The following is a 14,709-nucleotide window of genomic DNA, read 5'->3' as shown; positions in this document are numbered from 1 at the left end:
AAAAAAAAATACTTATCAAAGCGTATCGTGATAAGCACACAACACAATGCATATAGACTTATAAGCCCACAGTAAATCAAATATAGCCACAGAAAACTATTTACAATTTAATTATAAATACGTGCTCAGTGACGCGTGACCATGGTTAAAAATGAATTTAATATCCTGCGACGGATAGTGGTAAGATAATGCATGAAATACTCTAGGTGTTCAAACAGATTCAGGGGATGAAATGAAACTATCTTCTGCCAGGTTACGAAATGAGAGCGCAACTTTACTGCCTAAAGTCTTAGTAAAGACTAAGAGAAAGTTTAGTTTAGTATTGAAAAAAGAAGCGTCCCTCTTCAGTGCAGATACCGTATGATGTGAACCTAAAGTTTAATGTGGCTCCACCGTCAAATTCAAATCACCGTAATGCTTTCAACGTTCAGGCACAGGAAATCGAACCCACAACCAAGCTCATCAAAGTCGAGTGCGATAACCACTAGGCAAGCGAGGAGGTAAAATTGATATTTTTGTATATTATTGTTCATCCTTCTTTATTGAAACATTATATATGGAACAGTAGTGTAGTAATGACTGATATGTCATGCTAGATAGTATATATATTTTCATTCACTCATAGTTGATTTTGTATCAATAAGAAAAACCTTTTCTTTTCGGGCGAATGCCAGGACGACAATCTTCTTAAAAAAAAAAAAAAAAAAAAAAAAAAAATCACAAAGAGGGAATAAGCACGTAGCCAAAGGGTTAGATTAAGAAAAGCGATACCACGTATGCTGTTAATCAGTACCTAAGGCTTCGTTGTGCAGGTATTCTGCTATACACCCAATTAATATTTTTAGTATACGCAACAGGTTCTGAAGAAAGACTGTAAATAATAAGTAAAACAAGAAAAATTGAACAAAAATGAAATGTGAATAATAATGTATTTTTGAATGACAATATTGGAGCAATTAATGCATTGAAATTTCGCGACCTATGATTTACTAAAGCAATGAAGAGTTGAAAATGAAATATACATCCATATTGGCATAGATATGTGGAAGCAATATACAAGGTGTTTCAAACCAACACCAACAACGTTTGGGAGATGACTAGGGATGCGCACGAGACAAGATTTGAGGATGTCTCGTCTCGAGAATGTGCTGTAAAAGTAGTGTCTCGACTCGAAAAACGTATTCTTCTCTATTGGAAGAGCTGTGTCTCGACTCGAATTTTGTCAGGAAATTTCTGTCTCGACTCGTCTCGTGCGCATCCCCAGAGATGACTCCTGACACCAAGATAAGACATAAAGTATAGACAAAACTGGGTGCACAAATGCTTCTTGTCGGAGTTATAAGCTGCCGAAAACATGAAAAATTGAACTTTAAAGGTTCATAGCTCCAAAACTATTTGACCTAACTTAGTCGGGTCCAGACTTCACTTAGGAACTAATATGTACACTAACCAAAAATACGTGTTTCAGAATCATAGGTACTCACGTAGCAATTTTTGCAGAGGGAGTTTGGTTACGGGCGTATGAGTTGAAGTACTCACCAACTACATCTATAAAACTTGTTGCGGAACTTCCGCAGGATTCTGAAGTATGGATATTTGGATAGGGTACATATTAGTTCCTAAGTGAAGTCTTTACTCGACTACGGTAGGTCCCATAGTATTGGAGCTTTGAACCTTTAAAGTTCAATTTTTCATGTTTTCGACTGCCTATAACTCCGAAAGGAAGCATTTGTGCACCCAGGTTGGTCTATTTTTTGGCTTATCTTGGGATCAGAAATCATCTCCCAAACGTTGTCAGTGTTGTTTTGAAACACCCTGTATAGACATATCCAATTGTTTCACGATGCTAGGGTTGAACCGGAAAATCTGAGGATATAATCAAGAATCGAATCCAGAACCATGCGCACGCACGCTAACCACTTGGCTAGAGGACATTATATAAGCCACTTCGTTGCGAATGTTACTATTCCTTTTTAATTATCCGTAAGTCTAGTATGGTTAAAAATTACGAATCTTTTCTTATAGTTGACTGTAAGAACGTTTCCTATATTCCTTAATTTAAACATTTTTTCCTTTTTTGATAATTTATTTTCATGTTGTCAGCCATTATAAGCAGTGTATGAGGTAATAATTCTCTCCAGAAAGGAAACCTAGCCATCACACACACAAACAATAGCTATAGGGTCTACATATTATTATTATTATTTTTCATATTTAAACAATTGCTGAATGTGGTGGCTCAGTGATAGAGCGTTCACCTGTGGTGCAAGCGGTCCTTGGTTCGATTCCAGCTAGCGTCAAGTGAGTTTTGTGGTATTCCACCATTTCATTCGTTACTCATCATAATCGTTGGACGTAAAACTTAAATATTCCAATTTATTTTTTTTTTCTTTCCACCTTCTTCGAGGCATTCTAGCTTGCTCATGGTAAAAATAATGCATTTTCTTCATAAGGAGATAAATATTTCAAGAAACAAAAATGCATGATTCTAATGATTACAAGAATGTTGAGAAGTGAGATGTTTCACAAACTGCTAAAATAAAAGTGTTTTTTTTTTTTTTCAGTTTGGCTAGACAAAATAAAAGTTGTTCCTTGTGTCTATATTTATGATCATTCAACAAAAATCTAGAAAAGGGAGAGGTTATTCCTGTCAAGGATTAAAATTTAGTTCTCCAGGGGGATGAAATTTTTTGTGAAGGGGTAAGTCCCTAAGATCCCTCCGTCAGTTCACAAACTGATTATAAGTGAATAATAATAATAATAATAATAATAATAATAATAATAATAATAATAATAATAATAATAATAATAATAATAATAATAATAATAATAATAATAATAATAATAATAATAGATAATCTTTCGCTTACTTCGTTAGAGTTTTGCACTTGTAATGTGATATAATCCTTGGTTAATCCTACTGCCCGGTTGATAATACGGTCGCATCTCTTGGTTTGAGATTGCTCATAGTTGCCGAACTTTTCAATACTCAGGTCTAACGTCTGTTTTCGCTACTGGAGCCACATAAGACGTTGACATAACGCAGTTTATACTAGAATCCAACCTCAGGGCTACCAAATGTCCCGATTTTGTCGGGACAGTCTTCTATTTTTATTCTACTTCTGCCTTTTTAATCTGAAACCGGGACGAGTATATGCATATTAATTCCAACAGTTATACCTTAATACGATGGCTACTCTGTGCTGCTGGTAAAGCAAATTAAAGGAAATTAAAAGGAAACCATAGTTTATTATATTGTATCCAAAGAATACCTACCACAACAATAGGTTACTTTTGAGAGTTGAGTATGCGAGTTTGGCATAGGAGACCCAGTTTCGATTCCCGGTGCGAACTTATGCTTTCCGAAAATTAGTGTAAGTACCTACCGAATTTTCGAACTTCAGATGGCACTTCAAGATAACTCTCTCTCTTCTCAAACGTGTCAGTTCGAAGTCCGATTTCGGACCGAAACAAGCTACTATGAATAATTTATGTAACAGGGGCATTTTTCCTTAGATATAGTATTTTCGGTCTAACCAGCTCAGAAGTAGTTGATGTAATGAATTAATATATGTGAGAGTTTTCTTTTTTCCTTGAAAATTTCTTTCGTAAGTTTCTCTTTTCTTTTTGTCTTCTTTGTTTAATCTCTTTTTTAAATCCTTCTTGCATTTATATTATAGGAAATTTTTCATTAGGTATTACTTTTTTTGGGGACAGCACAGACTTAATTTTTTAATACATAAAGATAAATAACTGTTTTCTGCTGTTAAGTGCTTTATTATTATTATTATTATTATTATTATTATTATTATTATTATTATTATTATTATTATTATTATTATTATTATTATTATTATTATTATTACTATCTCTTTTTAGTGCTTTGATGAAGTTGGTTAATATTGTTTTTTTAAAGTTTTTATCAATGATTTTTCTCCTCCTCCCTCTAGCATAAAATTCCAATGACTCACAGGGGGGGGGGGGGCACGGTGGCTCAGTGGTAGAACGCTTACCTCTCGTGAGCGAGATTCACTGGGGACAATATCGTGTCCGTAGTATTTCTGCAGGTACTCCCGTTTCCTTCCACAATTTCATTCTACCAGTTCTTTCATCGTCATTCGCTTGCCTTAATCGTAGTCTCCCTTAGCCTAAAGGACATAATTGTGTTACGTTAAACGGAAAGATTTCACTTCATTTCTGACTCAACTGCGTCATAACCCTCTTGTAGGTATGTATCTCTGGTTTGGAGGATCTGTGTGCATAGATCTGAAGTCACTTAGTTGTCTTTTATAATATTGTTATAAATTTTAATTTACTTATTTTTAAAAACTAATTTATGTAGAATTCAGCCTGCACTAAGTAAGTTGCTTCTTTATGTCAATATTTAGAAGTAGTCAAGAGAAATATAAATTAACAAATACCTTTTCTTTTTAAGGAGAAATAAGATCGGAAAGAACCCATACTAATTTTAGGTCAATTATGGTAAACTAGTTAACATTCAGCTCGATCTCCTAAAGGAGTTTCAAATGCCATTCCACAACAATTTAAATTAAATTTTCTGAAATGGGAATATACATACTGTAATTCATTACGAAAAAACAAGTCATGGAGTCATGTTCAGAAACTTTACTTCCCATAAGCTCTATCTTTAACATAAGCCTCCCGTGGAAGAACACCCTCAATACTGTTTATTAAACATAAATTTTGCAGTAAAAACAATCTTAATGAGTCGTATAGTATGGTGCAGTACCTATAGTGTGCTATGAGTGTAAGATAATAAATCTAGACTTTGCTTTATTTCAAATTCTACTATATTGTCGTATACCAACTCATATTCAGTAAGATTTTTCTCATGGCTTATGTCTCTCATTTTATTCATTTTATGACCATTAAGTAGAAAACTATAGCATAACAAACCTTTTTTCTTATATATGACTATCAACAAAAAGGCAAATTCTATTTGCTATGCAACTAAATTTGCATGTACTTTATTATGGAAAGCCATTTAAAAAGTAATGGCCTATTATTTATAAAATAGCTCCGATTAAATCATATAATATAAATAATTCAATTTTTGTAGCGTTTGGCAGCTAGTACAACTGAAACTAAGGCCTACAATGCCTCTTATTTGAAATAAACAATTTAGGTTTCAATATGGAAAAATGATTGGCCAATTACTTTCAAGGATGAGTTGATATCTAGTTTCGGCCAATCAGAAACAAGTATTTGTTGCTGTTTAGAGCTACTCCGGCGAGTAAACTGAATGTCAACGAATTCTTGCATGTAATAGGCCAGATATTCCTCCACATTTTATATTAGAACTGATCTATAAATTACGTAGAACTCTAATGGCTTTCCACTATGACATGTACACCATTTACTCTGAATTTCAAACATAATTTACTGTCCTTGGTGTTAGTAACGTAAGGGAAATATGTATAGTCCATTATAAGTATTGCATCATAGTGTACGACTCCTTAGGATTGCTTTTACTTGGAAGCTAATGTTACAACTAATAGTTTAGCGAGTGGTTTTCTTCGAAACAAACGCATTTCTTCAAGTTCGATATTTTAATACTCCTTGAAAAATAACCTTCCACAAAAATACCATCCTTATTACAATAAAGTACATTCAACTTGTGTAATTCAGGATTAATCGAATGGAATCGAATCGAGCCTAACAGTTCCACACGGCCGCAAATGACGTGTCTATCTAAAGAACTTTTGGACGCAACTATCAATAGCCGCATCTGAAGCCCTTGAACAGTTTTTTTTTTTTTTTTTTTTCATGGGCGCAAATCACACTCAACCATACACTAAGGCTGATTATCAAGATAAACATTGAATAGATTTCTAATACTGGAATAGACTCTGAAGAAAGTATGTCATCCATCACGTAATCATGTCAATCATACTCAATAATATGGAGTGGGACACGGCTGTTTCAGTGTAGGGCGTTTCGATGTAACATATTTCGATCCTCGCAACCAGAAGGATAAGATCTCCTAGCGGACAAAAGATATCACGTAGATATATTCGTAGTAAAATAATGGTAGCCTATGATTGCTAATTTACTTTCAGAGAAGCTGAAATGATATAAGAAAATCAAGAGGTCCTGAAAGCAACTGGAATTGTAGGGAAAATAATTAGTATTAAATTTCCCTTAAACCTAAATATCCCTTATTGCGTTAGTTAGGCAGAACAGGAACTCCTGTTATACCTAAAGATTAGATCAAAAATGCCTTACAAAGTGCTGGAGGGTCATAGGCAGAACAGAATTTAGGCATAACAAGAAGACACCGATAAGTTCATCTCCTTTTCACTGATTTAGAGATCAATCAAAAAATAAGTACATAAATACTGTATTGTGTAAAAATCAAATATTATTTACGGAAGCTTTCTCGGAAGTTCTTTCTAAACAATAGACCCTAACGGAAGGGGGATTAATTCAATCCCTTATTCTTGATTGACTTTAAGGTGGTGATTATGAAGTTACTGCAACGAATTTTCAACATGTTTACATATTTTTTAGCTTTTTTTTTTTTTTTTAAATAACTGCATATGAATTTCGAACAACACTTATGTGCATATTTATCTTCCCAACTTACTATTCAGTTTTGCAGTGACATTCAAAGTATGTGGTTTTACCTTTAAAATAGTATTTTCCTTTTAAAATGTACCACCAAACCAAATATTGCTTTTTTTCTTTTGTTAAAAGTTCAGTACTAAGCTAAAATTCACAAAAACGTCGAAGTTGTATACTAATAACCCAATATGGGATGCAAAATGAACTAACATCCTATGTGTTTGTATGTTTCTTTCGTTGTTAAAGAGTGTAGTGTTAAAGAGTGAGGCATGTAAATTTTTCATAGTATATTCTGTTCGGTTGGAAATTGTACTTCGAGCTGGCAGGTTTGAAAAGAGAGTGTTATGTTGATGTTGATGTGCCATTTGAGTGTAAAGAAATTCGATCGAAGAAAGGACTGATAAGACAGTCGGTCGGAGATAGGAAGTTGAAGACACCCTTTTGGGATCCCACGTTGTATATCCACGTTCCACATATCCTCGGTGCTGGACGGGACGCTAAACTGCAAATGAACCAACCTACTCAGAGTTGAATGAAAAGTGTAAACAAGCTCTTCCCAGTAGATTAAGCGGTATGTTTTCTGAGTAAATGTCGAAAATTAATAACGGTTTGAAATATAAACATATAATAATAATAATAATAATAATAATAATAATAATAATAATAATAATAATAATAATAATAATAATAATAATAATAATAATAAACTAAAGAAGCGTCCAGATGTTCCTAAGAGATAGGTGTTGCATAGGGCCGAAGATCCGACAAGACACTAATTTGCTTGAACGACATACCGGTGCGTCCAGCCTACTGTATTTTAAGTCTTGTTATTGTGGCTGAAGTTTCATGTTGAATTAAATTGCCAATAATTGACATGCTTTCTTCATTTCCTATCATACAGTTGGTAAGTTTAAGTTTCAGAAACATGAAACGATTTCGCGCTTTGAACACATGGTAGACTTATCTTACAGAGAAAATCGAATGTGCTAAAAAGAATTAAGGAAATTGTAGAGTGGAAATATGAATATCAAAGTTAAGCGAAGATTTCGTGCTGATATTCTTGCCTGATCCGTATATTTCAACAGCAACTAAGAATAGGATAGAAAAGAAGGTGAAGAGACATTTTTATTGGAATCAACTCAATTAAATGAGTAAATAAATAAATAAGTTTAAACTAAACAAAAGTTCTGCTATATACGCCTTGATGCAGAAGGTATATTTTAACGACTAAGATTAAACAGAAAGTGTATAGCGTATACCGCCTACAGCCCTATATGTAAGTACATGGAAAAGTCAATATTATTATTATTATTATTATTATTATTATTATTATTATTATTATTATTATTATTATTATTATTATTATTATTATTATTATTATTATTATTATTATAGCTATATATAACATTTGGAAAAGATTCCTTTAAGCTCTGAAAGGAGCTTCAAGTAGATATCTCATATACGAAATATGTCCAAAATGACTAGAAATAGACTTGATTTCCTCGTGCACTGAACGCATTATATTGAAGAATTACTGTTCAACATAAGTTGCTTCTAAACAAAAGCTTTACTTCGACCTTATTATACACAAGTTGAATGAGATATATCATATACTGCAAGGCATAAAATGTATTGTTACGTGTGCTTCATCGTATTTAAGGACTGGAAACCAGTCGAACAATCTCTTGGCATACTAGTAATAAAATAAGTTATAAATTTATGGTATTGATTGAAACAAATTCCGAATATATTATACAGCATCCTCCTTGTCCTCGTGCAAAAAACTCGAATACTATTGTATACACCACCATCATGCTCATACTTGTGTATTTTTGTAAAACGTTTCTGTCAGCTTGTAACTCTCCCCTTTCTTCTCACTCTTCCGTCACTCGCAGGAGATAAAAATATTTGAGTCAAACACTTTTAAATGGATATATTCGTAAGCATTAACAACACCAAAGGGGTTAAGAAGAGCGAGTGCACCACGCCCCTCGTTGTTACACCTGTCCCACGGCTCATTTCCCAGATATGTATTGTAATGTAGGTCTAGAAGTATACAATATCCTTTTTTGTATTTAGACAAGTAACTAATACCCTCAAACTTCTTTGTTTTACTGACCCCCCCCCCTAGAAAAAATAGAAATATGTAAATAAAGAGCAAGCATGCGCCTCACTGTTTGTAACTACAGTATTATGGAAGTATACTGCTTGGGATTGTGAAGTGGACTCCAACAACTTGAAAACAATGGGAGAAGGTAGAAGAGCCACAAAAATAAATGGGCTTATTCATGTTAAGAAATTGAAACTCTCTGCCGTATACTCAATATTACAGCATACAATTGCTGCACTCATCTTCCAAAAACGTAAACTGTACTTTCTTGTTCAGTTTTATTTATATTAATATTTGAAACAAATTTGCACTCGAAAGCATATATTTATCATTTACACAAACACGTTAAAAGCATGTTTATGGTTAAAAATAAGTGGTTGCACAATCATTTAACATATAGGAGTAGTGTTGTCCATGAGATGAGAGATACACGATGTTCTTGATGACATATAAGGCGAGAAAAAGGTCTTCCAATAGACAAAGGTATATTTTTCGAGACGAAAAACATTTTAAGGACACCACTTCGACTCAAGACTATCCCAAATCGCTTCTCGTGGTCAGTACAATGTAGCAACAGCCACGCCTGGATTGATCTAGGATAAAAAAAATGTAGAAGGCTCAAATGTTAATCTCTATATCGTTCTATACTTTTTCTAGTTCAAATATAACATTCTGGTAATAATAATAATAATAATAATAATAATAATAATAATAATAATAATAATAATAATAATAATAATGACAATAATAATAATGACAATAATAATAATAATAATAATAATAATAATAATAATAATAATAATAATAATAATAATACACTACTTCCACATGAGCTCTTCCTTTTTAGCCATATGGGTAGCGTACACGCTTTTGGCACGGAACGTCCTGGTTCGATTTATGGTGAGAGCTCATGTGGTATGGATACCACAATAAGCTATGGATCCACGTTTGTTGCTAAAATGAGACGCTAAACTTTAATCCAACCTCGGAAGTTAAAAGTGTTTCTACTATGTAATTTCAAAATCCATTTCCACACATTTCGAGATACTGACACTTTTTTATTTAACATGAAGATTTTCGTCATCACATTTGTTTCTTGAGTATAAGCGTCGATTTTTATTATACTTCCAAACTATGCTAAACGTAAGTGTCGGAAGACTTATAGAACGACTTTCTCCGTCTGACCGTCTGTCAACAGGAATCAGGTCAAGAACAGTAAGAGATATCGAGCTGCGCTTTGTCGAAATCGAATCAGTGTCTCAAGAATAGCTACTATCTCCTCCATTAACTATCTATTGAACTGGTTCAAATTAATCCTTCCATGTTTCAACGTTTATTTAGAACGAAAACGGGCAACATACAATAACTATCCCAAACCAGAAGTTGTTCCAAGTTACTATTGCTTCGATTTCAATACTGATTTCCATAGAGAAAAAAATGTTAGAAGATATCGAGATGCGGTTTTCTGAATCGATTTATTGTACAAAGAATAGGTCTCACCTTCTTCATTAAAACTCTACTCAAATCGGAAGTGGTTCAAATCATCATTTCCGGTTTTAAAATTTAGTCATACAACAAAAGTGGTAATAGATAACGGTATATGGTGCTCTGCAATAGATTCAGTGTCTCACTAAAGCATATATTCGCAACCCGCAACACTACCAAAACAGGAAGTGGTTCAAATTTACTATTATTTCTGGTTTGAGTACAGATTTTCATAGGACAAAAACTGTAAGAGATATGAAGATGCTCTTTGTTGCAATTGATTCATCATCCCAAGAATAGGTCCTATCTCCATCATTAACCATGTATTCAAACCGGAAGTGATTCAAATTAACCACTTCTAGTTTCAACATTGATCGCCATAGTATAAAAATGGTACTAGGTCTATGTAGCGGCAAACTGTTTTCTACAAACGATTCAGGGCGTCAAGAGAACATATCTTCATAGCCCACAACACTCTACCAAAGCCGGAATTTACTACTACTTCCCGTTCCAATACTGATTTCCGTAGAGGAAAAACGATAAGAGATATATATCTAGATGCAGAGTTCTGCAACAGATTCAGCTCCCTAAGAGTATGTTCTATCTTCTCCAATAACCGGCTGCTCAATCCGAAAGTGGTTCAAATTAACGATTTCCAGTTTCAACTATTCCCCAAGCACAACGAGTAATGACTTTTTGATATGGATTCAGTGTCCAAGGAATATATTCTATCTGTGATCGTATTAATTAATCTATTAGGACCGGTAGTTAGAGATGTACTACTTCAAGTTTGAGTACTGAATTCCTAGAGTTTGGAAGTCTACCGTACTTTCGCATTATGAAACGAAACTCGCTCAATATTGTTTTCAGTGGGTGCTCATCTGCGGTTTTTGAAGAAAAGTTACAACGTTTTTCATTTTAATTTTTTCAACAGATTCAATAGATAAGTGGTTATCAATCTAAGGTTCCCCTTTGAGATGCATGAAAGACTATCAACGGAGGGACACTGATCTGAAATCAAATGAACTGTGAAATTAGTTTCAAACTGCAAAGTCGTCAATTTTTTTTCATACCACCATTGCCTATTTTTTTTTTTTTATTGAATTTGGACTGAACATTAAAATTTTATTTTCCCATATTAAATGTGTAAGCAGCATTGGTCATTGTCTTAACTTTTAAAATTGTAACGTGTAATTAGATGAATTATACTCACTGCTGAAGCTCATTTTATATTACCTAATTATTTTATTGGTATAAAAAAAACATTCGATATTAATTTCAACGCAGAAATCCAATTTGTGCTAAGTACCCATTAAGAATCTTAAATGGGCGCTGAGTCCTGGAACATCCACGTATTGACGCCTATGGTCCCGAGTGGAGCATTTCGTGTCAATGCAAATATAAATTAAGAATTTTTCATACAGACAGTTTCGGATTGTGATAGAATTTATCCTTCTATAGCAATCACTTTCAACTGGATGCTCTGCGACGTCACAGTTTGTTGCTCGTGTTCCCAGCAAATCACACGTAGAAAGCAAGAAAGCAGCAAACATACTGTTGATAAAATACAGTCAAACAAGACGAAGTCGATAGTTTTGCAGATGCACTGTTCGTGTATTGGTGATTAATCGAATACTGCCAGCTTTTTTTCTACTCAATTTCATTCACATCATTCCCTCCGTTTCTCTTCTCAACCTATTCTAAGGGGGACATGGTGGCCCAGTAATAGAGCGCTTCCTTATGGTGCGAGGGGCCCTTGGTTCGATCCCCGGCCAAGTAAGATTTTGATGAACATCATGTCTGTGGGTTTTCTCGGGATACCCCCGTTTCCTTCGAAATCTCATCTCATTAAATCATCATTCACTTGCCTTAGTCATTGTCTACCTTAGCCTAAAGGGCATAATCGTGGGACATTAAACTGAAAGATTTCATTTCACTTTTTTTAAAAAAAACTTGCTCTCATTCTCTCTCTCCTGGCTCTGATCGTAAAAGCTTGTTCCTATTGTATATAGACAAGTAGGAAATGGTTGCTCTGTAGGTATAACAGCAATATGATTTTCACGAGATTATTAAATATCTTAAAAGGATTTTGCTTAATATATTTATATAATTTGAGTGTCATGGATATACAAACGCTAATATAGACCTAACTGCTGTAACGACTCCTAAAATTCTTACCAGATACACTTTCCCCGAGAGATTTCTTTCTACCTTTCTTTTTTATTTTAATTGCTCGAAGTGCCAAAAGTGAAATTATATTTTCGGTTAAAAAATAATGTTAATGTCTGTTCCTGACTTTACTTGTACTAACAAATAAAAAGAAAAAAGTGTAAGCTTTCTTTGGTGAAAATTTGAAGAAATTCGGTTGGGTACTAAGGAAGTTACGACAAAAAGAATGTAGCAGAAAATATATGTTTATAAGGTTAACTCCTCGTTGTACCGCCCACGAGGTGATGTTTTAAACTCTAGTCTCAGTTCTTTTGTTTACTAATACACGCACATCATCACAGCACTAAACCACTTTCTCTGTCATTGTGTATTGAACTGTCAATCAACCATTCAACCGAGATATGAATGGTACGCGGCAGTTTGGCCAGTTCGTAAAGAAACTAATACTCGCCCTCTTCTCCGTACGGCCTCCCCTCTCCTCTGCTCATCCGACGAAAAGATTACAACAAGAAGCGTGTGGTTTGTCTATTGTCTCTTTATGTCAAAATGTTATCCATAATGTTGGTAGCCATGACAAACTTCAATGTTCCAACTACAATATTTAAGAAATGTTTAAGCAGAGACAACCTTCATATGGTAGTGGTACGATTTGCTTTGGTTAAGTTCTTAAGTATGAAATTTAATGAGTTGTAATACTATGAAATAACTAGAAAAAGTTCACACTAGACCTCATGACCAAAAAAAATAATTGCGTACTAATTCTTTATTTTTCGTTTATTTACTATGTTACTTTGTAATAACATTTCTATGAACGGTTAGCGTAAATTGATAAAATTTTACTTAAATTCGATCAAAAACCTATCAATTATTAAATATTTTTCGAAAATTATCTGGAAATGAGGACCGTAATAAACCTTCCAAAACGATAGATATGGTATAGATATAACATTTTTAAATAATAAATTAACGAAATTCTCTATGATAATACATCTTGTAATATATTATTATTCTGAACCGGAATTGACCCAAAACAAAAACTTTTTTTGTTCTTCGATTTTTTGACTTCACAGAAAGAAGCTTTGGTGGGTTTTACTGATTCAAAGAGACTTTATTGTTCAAAAAACGCAAAATTCTTTATTTGTGAATCGATAATATAGTAGATAAACCTTTTTATAACTATTTTAATGTAAAATGGTGGAATCAAATCTCACTCCCTTTGAAATAAGAGCCATTTTACAGAAAATACGTAAACTCTGTAAATATTTCATGAAGCAAAATGTTTTAACAAAGAGCGTATATGAAAAGTATTATATTGTTTTATTAATTTTTACTTTTAATCATAAGTAGAATCTTATGATAGACTCAAAATTACAGCTAAATGTCGAATATCTGAAAAGAAAAGCAATATCTATTATTGGGACCGAAATAGACCTCGAGCAGCTATAGATAGATAGATAGATAGATAGATAGATAAAAAGATATATATATATATATATATATATATATATAACGAGCCAAAAGTCCCTTGCCATAGGCCAATTCGGTAACTATTGAAGATATAAAAAAAGGTTAGAGAGGATTCTGATTACCAACTGTGGGTGTCAATCTAAAATGGTGCAATTTTCGTAATCGGACCAGCTGTTTACGCTCGAGACAGGTATAGCACCCAATAATAAATAAAATCCAACGATGCCACGTCAGTGGAAGACAAATTACACTTTTACTTGTGTGGGTATCGAAAGTCCGTTGTGAAATGTCATTTGGACGAAATGACTTTCGACCAAATGTACTTGGAATAATTGCCTTTTGGACGAAATGTCGTTTGGACCAAATGTCTTTTGGACAAAATGTCCTTTAGATCAGTTGCCCTTTAGACGAAATGTTTTTTGGACCAATTGTCTTTTGGTCGAAATGTCCTTTGGATAATATATCCTTGGACGAAGAGAGTGGTAACCGAGTCAATGTTATAGGCATCACCTTTTTACATTTGTAATAGAAAAAGACCCGGACACCCAAGCATTACCGGACCAAATAATCTTTGGACGAAATATGTTTTGAACTAAACATCCCCGAACGAAATGTCCCTTATACCAATTGTCTTTTGGACGAAATGCCCTTTGGACCAAATGTGTTTGGACGAAATATTCTTTGGAGCTATTACCAATAGTCTTTTGGACGAAATGTTCTTTGGACCAATTGTCCTTTGAACGAAATGTCCCTTGAATCAATTGTCTTTCGGACTAAATGTCTTTAGATGAAATTTCCTTTAGAGCAATTGTCTTTTGGGCAAAAGGTTCTTTGGACCAATTGTCTTTTGGACGAAATGTCATTAGGACCAAATGTCTTTGGACGAAATGTCC

Source organism: Thermobia domestica, chromosome 4, assembly GCF_964235325.1.
Source record: "Thermobia domestica chromosome 4, izTheDome1.hap1.1, whole genome shotgun sequence".
NCBI classification, from domain to species: domain Eukaryota; kingdom Metazoa; phylum Arthropoda; class Insecta; order Zygentoma; family Lepismatidae; genus Thermobia; species Thermobia domestica.
The sequence above is the reverse complement of the archived record's forward strand: the minus strand, read 5'-3'. Positions refer to the sequence as shown.